We start from the raw sequence: 14,443 nt of genomic DNA, 5'->3' as shown, positions 1-14,443 counted from the left end.
TGTCAAAATCTATGTGAAAGAGAAACAGCTGGCCACTTCCCTGCATAGAAAATCAACAGCAGGGAACACTACGTTGCATGCCAGCAGCGCACATCCCCACCACACAATCAGGAGCATACCTCTAGGTGAACTAACACGCCTAAAACGTATATGTAGTACGCCTGAGGACTACGAAATATGTAAGCAAGAGGCACTGAGAAGGTTACGCACTAGAGGGTATAAGGAATCCATCCTCAATGAGGCAATCTCTAAAGTAGATTTAAAACCCAGAACTACACTTCTATCTTCCAATAGTCATTCGGAAGACAAGGATAATTTGAATAATATTCCCAGACTTATTACGGCGTTCAACAGACAAGAAAGACAGATTAAGGCAATTGTCAAGCGCAATTGGCCTATCATTATGACAGATGGTGTATTAGCTCCCATGTTGCCAACACAACCCACGATTACCCATAGGAAGGGCCCTTCCATGAGAACACAGATCGTGAAACCATTCCCTGAACTAGCTGCTGCGAGACCTTGGCTACAGCCTAAATTGGGGTTCATCAAATGTTCCTCTTGTAGAGCCTGCAAATTCGGAGTGAATACAGACACATATTCTACCCCCTTTAGCCCTAATTTGATAAAAATCCAGGGTAGATTCACTTGTAAAACAGAATTTGCAGTGTATGTACTGACGTGTACCTGTGGGCTTAAATATGTGGGCAGCACTAAGCTGCAGGTACACGTCAGAATCCTACAACACCTACGAGCCATAGTTAACAATGATTCTTCCTATCCAGTGGCTAGGCATTTCAAAACGGTACACAATAACGATCTGAAATGTTTGTCATACTATGTAATAGCAAATGTACCCAAATTGCGACGTGGGGGAAACAGGGAAAAAATCTTAAGGCAACTGGAATCTAATATGATTATTGATTTAGATAGTAAGACCCCTAATGGTTTAAATAACACAGATGAGATGTATCATTTTTTGTAAACACTATAGTGTTACACATAGGGGCTTACTCAGGATAGAAGACATCTTTGAAACATGAATAACATCAATAATAATAATTTTTTATCAATTTTTTACTAGTATTTTCTTTTCTTTTCTTTTTAATTAATCTTTGGGAACTCCCGGAAGTATGATATTGGGTGTATGATTTTCGATCATTCAGTTAAGATGACTGTGATCCCCCTTCCCTTTCCAATTTGCACATGAAAACATCAAATGGTTTTAGTTAGGTTTTTAGCCCGTATTTTAACTTTGTTGAATGTGGGTTTTAGCCTTCCTTTACCTGTTTTCTTGATGATTTTATATGTCTATATGCACACTTTTTGCACAGTTGGTTATCGCACTTGCACTTTATGGTGATCCATGGATGGATCAGATAGCTAGCACTTTTAACTTAGATGTGTAACACTGCATTGATTGATCTGCTAAAATAAGATGTAGTTGAATAACATAGCATTTAGGCTGACATTGTTTACTAGTTGGGACATATATACGACCACAAGATTAATACTGTTCTACCCTTTGAAATTGTTGCATTACGGTCATATATTTTTACCTAAGGCTTAAACAATTTTTACATACTTTGAGGATTAAATGTGTTTTTTAATATATAAATAATTTTTTATTAAATTACTTTATTTATTAACATATTTATTAGCTTTTAGAATTAGCTTTTAGAATGATTTTCAGTATTAATATTTCTGTGAGGTCATATAATGTAACACAACGGTCAATTCACAAGCATTTAAGCAGTAATGATTCAACATATGTGGAGAAAACAGACTTTTCGCATTATCAGTGTTGTATAGTAATTTATCCACTTTCTATGTTCATGCACCATGTGGTGTGGTCACTCCAATCACTGTTGAGCATTTAAAAATAATGACGAAAGTGTTTCAAGCTGACTTGTGAGCAAGGGCTTCTGAAGTCCGAAACGCGTCAAGTTCGAGGTTGAGAGAAAAATAAACGCCATCTAACCTCATTCGTTTGGGTTTGCTGTCTCTGTTCGCCATTTCTGTGGAGGTGCAGGGAAATCTTCATTGTTTTTATATTTATATTTATATATATATATATGTGATCAAGGCCTCCGTGCTGAGGCCGAAACGCGTCATGGTGGTACGTGGTGCACTTATAGATATATAAATTTACCTTGCACTGAATTGTTCCGGGTCCGTTTTCGTTCTTCCTGTGAATGCGGCAGCAGCAGACGAAGTTCTCCTCATATATATATATATATATATATATATATATTACCTACTGGCGATAGCCAGTAGGTAGTTATAGTTAGGACCACGTTTCCATAGGAAAACCTCAACATTCTATTTTGAATAACTTTGGCGCCGGTCGACGAATCCTCGCAAATTTTTCAAAATAGGTGGGGCGCTACGCTCCGCTCCTACCCTGAAAGTCTCGGGGGGATCCGTCAAGCGGGGGCTGAGATAAAAGGGGGGTCCCAAAACGCGTTTTTCCCATGCATTTTTCCATAGGACCTTTAGAACGAGCTACAGCCCGAACGGCTGAACAGAATTACTCAAAATTTGGCAGAGAGGTAGTCCCTAGGTCAAGGAAGTGCCTTTTGTAGGTTTGGTGTAAATCTGTTCAGTAGATTCTGAGAAAATAGCCTTTAAATCAATATATATATCTGAGCCAGCTTACGGTGGCGTGCGCGAGCGCGATTCTGATTGGCTCTTAGATCTTAGTAAACATTCGAATCGGCCGAAACCAGGAAGCGGCGGCCGCCATTTTGTCTCTCGCACTGAGAGTGATTTTTAAAATATCAAGCCCAAAAACATGTAAAGGGGCTGTTTTGACAACTCCCTCCCACATAGTCATGTTGAGGGAGTCCACAAACATCCCCCAAGTGCAAAAACGGTTTTATTTTTTTTTCGGCAATTTCGCGGGGTACGCTTACCGTACGCTTACCGTAAGCGTACGGTAAAAAAATAAAAATAAAAAAAACACTATCCACACTTACCCCACCCCCTGTGCTTTTGGTGGCCGAAGGCCACCAAATGTACAGGGCTTATGTTAAGGGCAAAAAACACTATCCACACTTACCCCACCCCCTGTGCTTTTGGTGGCCGAAGGCCACCAAATGTACAGGGCTTATTATAAGGGAAAAAAACTTAGCATTTAAAAAACCGTACTAATTCACTGAAAAAACCATAGGTTTCACACACGTTATAGTTAGGAATTAGCATTTAAAAAACCTTGCAAATTCACTGAAAAAACCATAGGTTTCACACATGTTATAGTTAGCGGAAATTTTACTGATAAAAAAACAGTGAAATTCCCCCGTTATAGTTAGCGCAGGCAACTATAACTCACGCGACTGCAATCTTCTGCTGATGACATATGTGTCTTTATGAAAAAAAAATATTTGTAATATATGTATAGCTAAAAATGTATGGAAGAAGACATGGGCAAATAAGTGTCTAAATACAGTATTAGCATCAGCAGAAGATTGCAGTCGCGTGAGTTATAGTTGCCTGCGCTAACTATAACGGGGGAATTTCACTGGTTTTTTATCAGTAAAATTTCCGCTAACTATAACATGTGTGAAACCTATGGTTTTTTCAGTGAATATATATATATATATATATATATATATATATATATTTTGCACACAAATGACCCAGATTCCCGAAATCCGTGTCCCGTAGGCAGGTGGCGAGTAAAATACCGAGCAGGTCTCCCGGCAGTCAATATGCACACAGAATCTTCTGATAGAAGGACTCGCACTCGGAAGGATACACATGAAGTTTTAATTAACACTCGTAACGCGTTTCGTCAGTGAAACTGACTTGATCACACGAAGTGCAACAAGAAACAGGAAGTATTTATCTGACTGTTGAAACAGACGACAGGCACAAGTAAATTGGCAGGTGATGGCAGTAACCATGGCGGCCATTACTAAATGTCTAAATACAGAGTAAAGATATTAAACCTGCCACGGTTCATGGTTATACTTTGTCCAGAGTTAATCGGTGTACATATAAAACCAACAGAAAATATAACACAAATAGTGCGTCATTCATTGTCGACCAAAATAATGGTCATGGTACTGGTAATGTGTCATTGATTATTATTCATAAAGTCTAGTGCTTCTATCAAATGACACGTGAAATATCTGCATTAAGCAGCCCAATAAAGAATATACGCAAGCTGTCAGATGCAGGTGTCAACATGTTGCTAGTAAATGCAAATAGTATATAAAACCGTCATGGTCAATAATTTCCAATTGCATAATTGCCGCAAGACACAATATAAGAACATAATTGCAATATAAGTTCCATGAAGTATATGTGTGTACTTCTGTACCATCAATTAGACGTCGGCATAGTGCCTGTAAGAGCCACAATTCTGGAAAACCAAAATATCAACATAGATGAACACAGTAATTGCTGGAGTATTAAGTCACAAGCCACACGCGAATCGTTGAGAAACAACAGCCTATTGAAACTTCCATTTCATTCAAAAATAGTGCCCAAACCAATATCAAAATATGTAAAAAATACAGAATTCTTATCTGTGTTCAAGGAACCGGGAAGAAAAGGGTAGGGTAACCGGTGCGGATGAAAATGGTCCGGTAAGATGGCGACCCTTCCTTTCCTCCTGTGCATAGAAAAAGAAAAGGAAATAAAGTAATGTAATAAATGTTGTAAAACACATAATTAAAATACACATGATTCTACTATTCCGTCATAGTACTCACATTGAATAAAAATCATTCTTAACTTTAACAACCAGCAAAAAGAACATATAGAACCATAGTTAGTGGCCTAATCGACACAGGTATACAGATTTGAAATCAGAAAGAACACAAATTTAGTCATCATGTAAATGTACACTAAGTTCCTCGTCGAGATTGTGGCCTTTGGGGAACTTAGTCTCAAGTACAATTATCCATTTGGACTCGCGTTTGCGGAGTAATAGGGTTCTATTCCCGCCTCTTGGTCCAAGGTGGACTTGTTCTAGGATAAAGTAGCTCAACAGAGAGCTGTTGGACAGGTGGAAGAGGTCAAAATGTCTTGCAATGGGATAAGTACTGTCCTTCTTGTTGATGGCACGCATATGTTCCAATACTCTTTTCTTTGCCATACACGTGGTACTCCCAACATACCATAATTTACATGGACATATCAATACATACACACAAAAGGAGGTACTGCAGGTAAGGAATTGATTGATAGTTTTAGGTGTTGTTTGTCCTGGTATATTCACAGTTTTAGTCATGTGGCTATTTCAGCAGGCTTTGCAGTGACCGCAAGGATAGAAACCTGCAAGGTTATGTGTGTTTGTTTTTGTAGATGTAATGTCGTTGTGTACCAGCAAGTCCTTAAGACTGCGACCCTTTCTGTATGTTATTCTTGGTCTACTCTCAACTGTGTGACCAATAATGGGGTCACTTTTCAATATGTTCCAGTTATCTGTCAGTATTTTTTGTATTTGTCCAGAGTTACCACTAAAAGTAAGTATAACTCTGCTGCTGCCTTCTGAGGTGTTGTCAGTGATACCAGCATCAGTATGTAGGGTTTGAGCATGGTCAATAGAGTTTACCTTAGAGATGGCTTTCTGAAGGACCCATTTAGGATAACCCCTGTCAGTGAATCTCTTGATCATGGTTTCCTTTTCTGTTTGAAATGCATTTTCGGTACTGCAGTTTCTTCTTGCTCTCAGCAGCTCACCATATGGAATGCTCCATTTAAGGGGATCTGGGTGGCTGCTGAGAGCATGAAGAAGAGTGTTTCCTGCTGTGGTTTTGCGAAACAGACTAGTTTCTAGTTTGTCTCCTTGGGGTTTAATCAGTAGGTCTAGGAATTCAATTGAGTGTTGGCTCATGTTACTGGTGAGAGTAATGTTGCGATCATTGATGTTCAGTTTTTCTATGAAGGTGGTAGCCATTTGTTCGGTATCAGTCCAGATTACAAAAAGGTCGTCTATGTACCGCAACCAAATTTTTACTTTACTGAAAAAAGGAAGGAGTATGTGTTCTTTTCTGATGTCCTCCTCCCATTTCCCCATGAAAAGATTAGCGAAACTTGGGGCAAAACAAGTCCCCATCGCTGTACCCAGTGTCTGCTTGTAGATGACGCCATCAAACATGAAGATATTGTTAGTAAGGCATAAATGCATCATATCTAACACCATATTGGTATGTTCAAGAAATTCTATCGGTCTCCTATTGAGATAGTGTCTACATGCCTGTAAACCTTGTGTGTGGTCGATGATAGTGTACAAGGAATTGACGTCAAGAGTCATCATGAGATCCGTAGGTTCCCACTTGATGTTACTAAGTTTGATCAAGAAATCTTTACTATCTTTGACATGTGAGGGAAGTTGGGTAACGTATTCGCGCAAAAAGTGATCTACATATTTGGAAACATTTTCCAAAATACTCCCAATAGAGGATACAATTGGTCTTCCTGGTGGTACTAGCGTATTTTTATGGACTTTGGGTAGGAGGTACAAAATCGGTAACTTGGGATAATCACGTTTTAGGTAGCAATACTCCTCCCATGTAATATACCCTTGCTCTTCCCAATATTTGAGTTTTGCCCATGTGTCAAAAATACTAGCGTTATACAAGTTGGTGTTAGTTTGCATGTAAAATTTGGTGTCACCAAGTTGTCTATGGGCTTCATCCATATACATGTGTTTGGCCCACAGAACGATGTTGCCCCCTTTATCAGCGGGGCGTACTACAATGTTAGAATCATCAGCAAGTGACTGTAGAAATTTCTTTTGCTCAATGGATAAATTGAAACATATGTCTTTTATTCTATTTGACTGATGTTTAAGTTTCAGTAGAGATTGTGTCACCATCTCATGAAATGTGTCTATATTATCATGAGGAAGATTCGGGTAAAAAATGGATCGGGGTTTAAATTTGGTAGATCCAGCCGAATCCGTGGGAATTCCCAAATCACCTACTTCCTCAGACATGATGTTCTGTGTCTCATTATCCATTGCTAGGGCATACACATCTTGTAAGATATCTGCATCAGCGATATTCAAGTTTTGAAAAGGACTGGAGGTTGGTTGTCAAAGTCCCGTTTGTACAGATAATGCCATTTTTTTAACTTGATCTTTCGAATGAATCTGTATAGATCAATGCGTGTGTCTGCATAATTAAAAATTTCAGTGGGGCAGAAAGTCAGGCCTAGACATAGAGTTTTTTTCTCAGAGAATGTCAATTGTTTCTCAGTTAAATTAATAATCGTTTTATTTACCGTGTCCGGATCCATCATTTCCTCTCAATGGATAATGAGACACAGAACATCATGTCTGAGGAAGTAGGTGATTTGGGAATTCCCACGGATTCGGCTGGATCTACCAAATTTAAACCCCGATCCATTTTTTACCCGAATCTTCCTCATGATAAATTTCTACAGTCACTTGCTGATGATTCTAACATTGTAGTACGCCCCGCTGATAAAGGGGGCAACATCGTTCTGTGGGCCAAACACATGTATATGGATGAAGCCCATAGACAACTTGGTGACACCAAATTTTACATGCAAACTAACACCAACTTGTATAACGCTAGTATTTTTGACACATGGGCAAAACTCAAATATTGGGAAGAGCAAGGGTATATTACATGGGAGGAGTATTGCTACCTAAAACGTGATTATCCCAAGTTACCGATTTTGTACCTCCTACCCAAAGTCCATAAAAATACGCTAGTACCACCAGGAAGACCAATTGTATCCTCTATTGGGAGTACTTTGGAAAATGTTTCCAAATATGTAGATCACTTTTTGCGCGAATACGTTACCCAACTTCCCTCACATGTCAAAGATAGTAAAGATTTCTTGATCAAACTTAGTAACATCAAGTGGGAACCTACGGATCTCATGATGACTCTTGACGTCAATTCCTTGTACACTATCATCGACCACACACACGGTTTACAGGCATGTAGACACTATCTCAATAGGAGACCGATAGAATTTCTTGAACATACCAATATGGTGTTAGATATGATGCATTTATGCCTTACTAACAATATCTTCATGTTTGATGGCGTCATCTACAAGCAGACACTGGGTACAGCGATGGGGACTTGTTTTGCCCCAAGTTTCGCTAATCTTTTCATGGGGAAATGGGAGGAGGACATCAGAAAAGAACACATACTCCTTCCTTTTTTCAGTAAAGTAAAAATTTGGTTGCGGTACATAGACGACCTTTTTGTAATCTGGACTGATACCGAACAAATGGCTACCACCTTCATAGAAAAACTGAACATCAATGATCGCAACATTACTCTCACCAGTAACATGAGCCAACACTCAATTGAATTCCTAGACCTACTGATTAAACCCCAAGGAGACAAACTAGAAACTAGTCTGTTTCGCAAAACCACAGCAGGAAACACTCTTCTTCATGCTCTCAGCAGCCACCCAGATCCCCTTAAATGGAGCATTCCATATGGTGAGCTGCTGAGAGCAAGAAGAAACTGCAGTACCGAAAATGCATTTCAAACAGAAAAGGAAACCATGATCAAGAGATTCACTGACAGGGGTTATCCTAAATGGGTCCTTCAGAAAGCCATCTCTAAGGTAAACTCTATTGACCATGCTCAAACCCTACATACTGATGCTGGTATCACTGACAACACCTCAGAAGGCAGCAGCAGAGTTATACTTACTTTTAGTGGTAACTCTGGACAAATACAAAAAATACTGACAGATAACTGGAACATATTGAAAAGTGACCCCATTATTGGTCACACAGTTGAGAGTAGACCAAGAATAACATACAGAAAGGGTCGCAGTCTTAAGGACTTGCTGGTACACAACGACATTACATCTACAAAAACAAACACACATAACCTTGCAGGTTTCTATCCTTGCGGTCACTGCAAAGCCTGCCGAAATAGCCACATGACTAAAACTGTGAATATACCAGGACAAACAACACCTAAAACTATCAATCAATTCCTTACCTGCAGTACCTCCTTTTGTGTGTATGTATTGATATGTCCATGTAAATTATGGTATGTTGGGAGTACCACGTGTATGGCAAAGAAAAGAGTATTGGAACATATGCGTGCCATCAACAAGAAGGACAGTACTTATCCCATTGCAAGACATTTTGACCTCTTCCACCTGTCCAACAGCTCTCTGTTGAGCTACTTTATCCTAGAACAAGTCCACCTTGGACCAAGAGGCGGGAATAGAACCCTATTACTCCGCAAACGCGAGTCCAAATGGATAATTGTACTTGAGACTAAGTTCCCCAAAGGCCACAATCTCGACGAGGAACTTAGTGTACATTTACATGATGACTAAATTTGTGTTCTTTCTGATTTCAAATCTGTATACCTGTGTCGATTAGGCCACTAACTATGGTTCTATATGTTCTTTTTGCTGGTTGTTAAAGTTAAGAATGATTTTTATTCAATGTGAGTACTATGACGGAATAGTAGAATCATGTGTATTTTAATTATGTGTTTTACAACATTTATTACATTACTTTATTTCCTTTTCTTTTTCTATGCACAGGAGGAAAGGAAGGGTCGCCATCTTACCGGACCATTTTCATCCGCACCGGTTACCCTACCCTTTTCTTCCCGGTTCCTTGAACACAGATAAGAATTCTGTATTTTTTACATATTTTGATATTGGTTTGGGCACTATTTTTGAATGAAATGGAAGTTTCAATAGGCTGTTGTTTCTCAACGATTCGCGTGTGGCTTGTGACTTAATACTCCAGCAATTACTGTGTTCATCTATGTTGATATTTTGGTTTTCCAGAATTGTGGCTCTTACAGGCACTATGCCGACGTCTAATTGATGGTACAGAAGTACACACATATACTTCATGGAACTTATATTGCAATTATGTTCTTATATTGTGTCTTGCGGCAATTATGCAATTGGAAATTATTGACCATGACGGTTTTATATACTATTTGCATTTACTAGCAACATGTTGACACCTGCATCTGACAGCTTGCGTATATTCTTTATTGGGCTGCTTAATGCAGATATTTCACGTGTCATTTGATAGAAGCACTAGACTTTATGAATAATAATCAATGACACATTACCAGTACCATGACCATTATTTTGGTCGACAATGAATGACGCACTATTTGTGTTATATTTTCTGTTGGTTTTATATGTACACCGATTAACTCTGGACAAAGTATAACCATGAACCGTGGCAGGTTTAATATCTTTACTCTGTATTTAGACATTTAGTAATGGCCGCCATGGTTACTGCCATCACCTGCCAATTTACTTGTGCCTGTCGTCTGTTTCAACAGTCAGATAAATACTTCCTGTTTCTTGTTGCACTTCGTGTGATCAAGTCAGTTTCACTGACGAAACGCGTTACGAGTGTTAATTAAAACTTCATGTGTATCCTTCCGAGTGTGAGTCCTTCTATCAGAAGATTCTGTGTGCATATATATATATATATATATATATATATATATATATATATATATATATATCTCCAAAGCGTCCAGATCTTAGGGAGGCACACGACAGCTTGCATCTCTTCAACCCTCCTCCAGCACTCCTGAATTCTCTCTCTCATGCCGACGCGTTTCAAGGTAAAGACCTCTTCTTCCAGGGCAATATGTACAACTGGAGCGCAGTGAGTACTTTCCTATTGGCTCAGTGCTTTTAAATTGATTGGCTTAGTGCAACTTCCTGTAGGGGTGCATGCTAGTTAAGTACAACTTCCTGTTGGAATGCATGCTGGGATATTGAGTCCCAAGGCAAAGTACAATTATTTTCCCTCAGTGGGCCACTCGCGCTCCTGTATTTTAAAACAAATCAATCCCCTATAGTAGGGTCTGGAGCTGCCTGGGAGGAATCCTCTTCCTTTCTGGCTCGCTGTGCTTCTCTGCCTGGATGTAGTTCCTGGCTCCGCCTCACTTCAAGTTAGTGATGGTGCTCTCCCCCACGGCAGGACAGCCGCGTTAACATTACTCTCCAAAGCGTCCAGATCTTAGGGAGGCACACGACAGCTTGCATCTCTTCAACCCTCCTCCAGCACTCCTGAATTCTCTCTCTCATGCCGACGCGTTTCAAGGTAAAGACCTCTTCTTCCAGGGCAATATGTACAACTGGAGCGCAGTGAGTACTTTCCTATTGGCTCAGTGCTTTTAAATTGATTGGCTTAGTGCAACTTCCTGTAGGGGTGCATGCTAGTTAAGTACAACTTCCTGTTGGAATGCATGCTGGGATATTGAGTCCCAAGGCAAAGTACAATTATTTTCCCTCAGTGGGCCACTCGCGCTCCTGTATTTTAAAACAAATCAATCCCCTATAGTAGGGTCTGGAGCTGCCTGGGAGGAATCCTCTTCCTTTCTGGCTCGCTGTGCTTCTCTGCCTGGATGTAGTTCCTGGCTCCGCCTCACTTCAAGTTATTGATGGTGCTCTCCCCCACGGCAGGACAGCCGCGTTAACATTACTCTCCAAAGCGTCCAGATCTTAGGGAGGCACACGACAGCTTGCATCTCTTCAACCCTCCTCCAGCACTCCTGAATTCTCTCTCTCATGCCGACGCGTTTCAAGGTAAAGACCTCTTCTTCCAGGGCAATATGTACAACTGGAGCGCAGTGAGTACTTTCTATTGGCTCAGTGCTGGACGCTTTGGAGAGTAATATATATATATATATATATATATATATAAATGCAATCCCCAAAACTTCAAAAAGATGTGGGGAAGAACTCCAGATATCATAGTGCAAATGATTTATCCTTGCTACTGCTCACAAAATTCCATGACACATTTTGGCCACAACAAGATGGCCTTGATCACATAGCCGTGCAGCAGCATTTCACCCTTATTTAAACCTTTACTACGTAATTGAGCAACACAAATTCATTGGGTAGCAACCGACAACAGACTATCGTACTTATGTGTTACTGCCTGATGTAGAAGACAGACTGCCACCGTTTTTGAAGAAATACCAATCTCTATTCATTATTCACAAAATGCTGTTCTGAATTCATTCTTTTGATGGAGAAATTTTACACATCTATAAATAATAATAAATAGTAATAAATTATCATGAAACCTCATTATGATATTAAAACATGTGTGTTAAAAGACTCAGACTCTCAAAAGATATAGCGTAGGAAAATATAACTACACAAAAATGTCTGGCAATGGGCGATACACAGTCCAATAATTATGTCCAAAGTCGTCGCCTCTCAGAAGAATGCTTGCTAAAAGTGCTAAATATGTAACGTGCTTAGTGAAGTAAAGTGCCAAAAATAAGATAATTGTTTATCAACTGATATGTTCAATTCTAAATATTGTCTAAGCAAAATGAATATACATATTTTAAAGCACACTCTAATATTGTACTACCCCTATATTGTTACAAATTCTTTAGGAGTGGGTCCATACCATACCTATATCTAGGGAAATATAATATTAAGAATTATCGCTATAAAAGTGGTAATTTAGAATCGATATTACTCAAACGTGGTAATGACTAGTTATAAAAAATTATGAAGGTCTTCACTAGTGTTCAGCCCATTAGGCATTTTGGAATCCAGACCCAAAACACAGCTGGACTCCAGCTGTCGTAACATTTTTTCTCTATTACCACCTCTCCTTAAAGCTGGTACTGCACCTATGACAAAGTATGTTAAATTGTTTAAATTGTTATTGTGCAAAAGTTTGAAGTGACATGCTACTGGGTATTTGGATATGAGTTTACTATAGCTCTTAAATGATGTAAAATTCTTATATGTACTTGCAACTTCGTACTGCCTACATAGGGTAGGCCGCAAGTACACTCTAGAACATACACTGCAAAATCTGTTCTACAGTTGTTATGTCCCTTTATCTCAATTGGTTTGGGGCTAAACGCTGACATATAGTTAGAGGTATTAACCCCAAAATGACATGCCCTACTAGTTTTACTAACTATTTCAGGGCTACTCGTTACCAGCGCACTTCTCATTGAGGGGGATATCCGAAACGTCATAGTGGGTTTTTCTGGGAGGCATTGGCCCAAAGTAACATCTGTTAAGACTATGGGCCACTGTGTGTTGACAAAGAATCTAATCATCCTTTCCTGTCGGCTAAATCTGGTAATAAGTCTGAAGTCATTAATTTCATTACGGCCCAACGGCATATTGTCTGGTTTACTATCCATATCGCTGGGAGTTTGAAAAAGAATAGATTCTCTAGTTCTCTAATTCGCTTTATGGATAGCCTGTTTGATGATTCTAGCATTGTATGCTCGACTATGGAATCTGTTAGCAGCTTCTTGTTGGCTGTTGTGCAAATCACTTTTCGAACTACAGATTTTACGTAGTCTCAGAAATTTCCCATAAGGAATGCTATTTATTAGGTGTTTAGGATGAAAGCTAGACACATGCAAGATGTTTGCACATCTAAAATATTGATAGTATTTGCATTTACACAAGCTGTAATTTCCAAATTAAATATATTTACATTAATATGTTCTACAAACATCTTTGCACTCTCCTTAGTTCCCTTCCAAATAATAAACACATCATCGATGTATCACCACCAGCTCACCACGTGGTTCTCTCAATTATTGCGATGATCAACCTTAAGAACCCGCTCCTACCACCAGCCCACGTGTAAACATGCGTAGATGTGGGAGAAGCAGGCTCCCATGGCAACACACATGAGTTGTTGGGACACTTCTTTACCAAACAGGAAAAAGTTATTGTTTAGGCACCAGCTAATAGTGTTGATCAACATCCTATTGTGATTCTACAGATGGATCGATCCCTTGTTCAAATAGTCTTCTACTGCTCTTAACCCAGCCCTGTGTTCTATACTAGTATAAATGGAGATTATGTCCATAGTCATTAATGTATATTTGTTTGACCATGGTATGTCATATAACTTCTTAAGAAAATCTCCAGTGTCCTTTATATAGGATGGTAAATCAACTACCTATTCCTGGAGGAAATAATCCACATATTAGGAGATTTTCTCGAACAGGCCATTTGTTTCAGAAATAATCGGTCTGCCACGTACTGGTAGGATGCCTTTATGAACCTTTGGGATGAAGTATATAACCGGTAATACTGAAAATTCTTTTTGCAAAAAATTGAATTCTTCTTTAGTAATGATTCTTTCACATTTCCACTTACTTAGATGTTCTTTGAGTGCAATTTGAATTGCCTTCACTCGTTGCAATGTGGTTCTTTTGTATCATGTGGTATCATCAAGATGTTTGAGTGCCTCCCTAAGATATTCTGTTTTCGGCCATAAAACTACATTACCACCTTTATCAGATTTGTTGATGACTTCTTGATTCTGCTTTTTTAATTTGTTGATCAAATTGTGGTATTGTTTCTCTTGGTATTTGAATTTCCTTAAGGTCAATCTAGTTTTCACATTAAGTTTCTTAATTTCTTCCACTGCTCGATCCTGAAAGATGTCTACTGCATCCCTTGGCATCCTTATCATAGAGGTTGA

The sequence above is a fragment of the Triturus cristatus genome, chromosome 1_2 (assembly GCF_964204655.1).
Source record: "Triturus cristatus chromosome 1_2, aTriCri1.1, whole genome shotgun sequence".
Taxonomy (NCBI): Eukaryota; Metazoa; Chordata; class Amphibia; order Caudata; family Salamandridae; genus Triturus; species Triturus cristatus.
Note: the sequence above shows the minus strand (reverse complement) of the source record.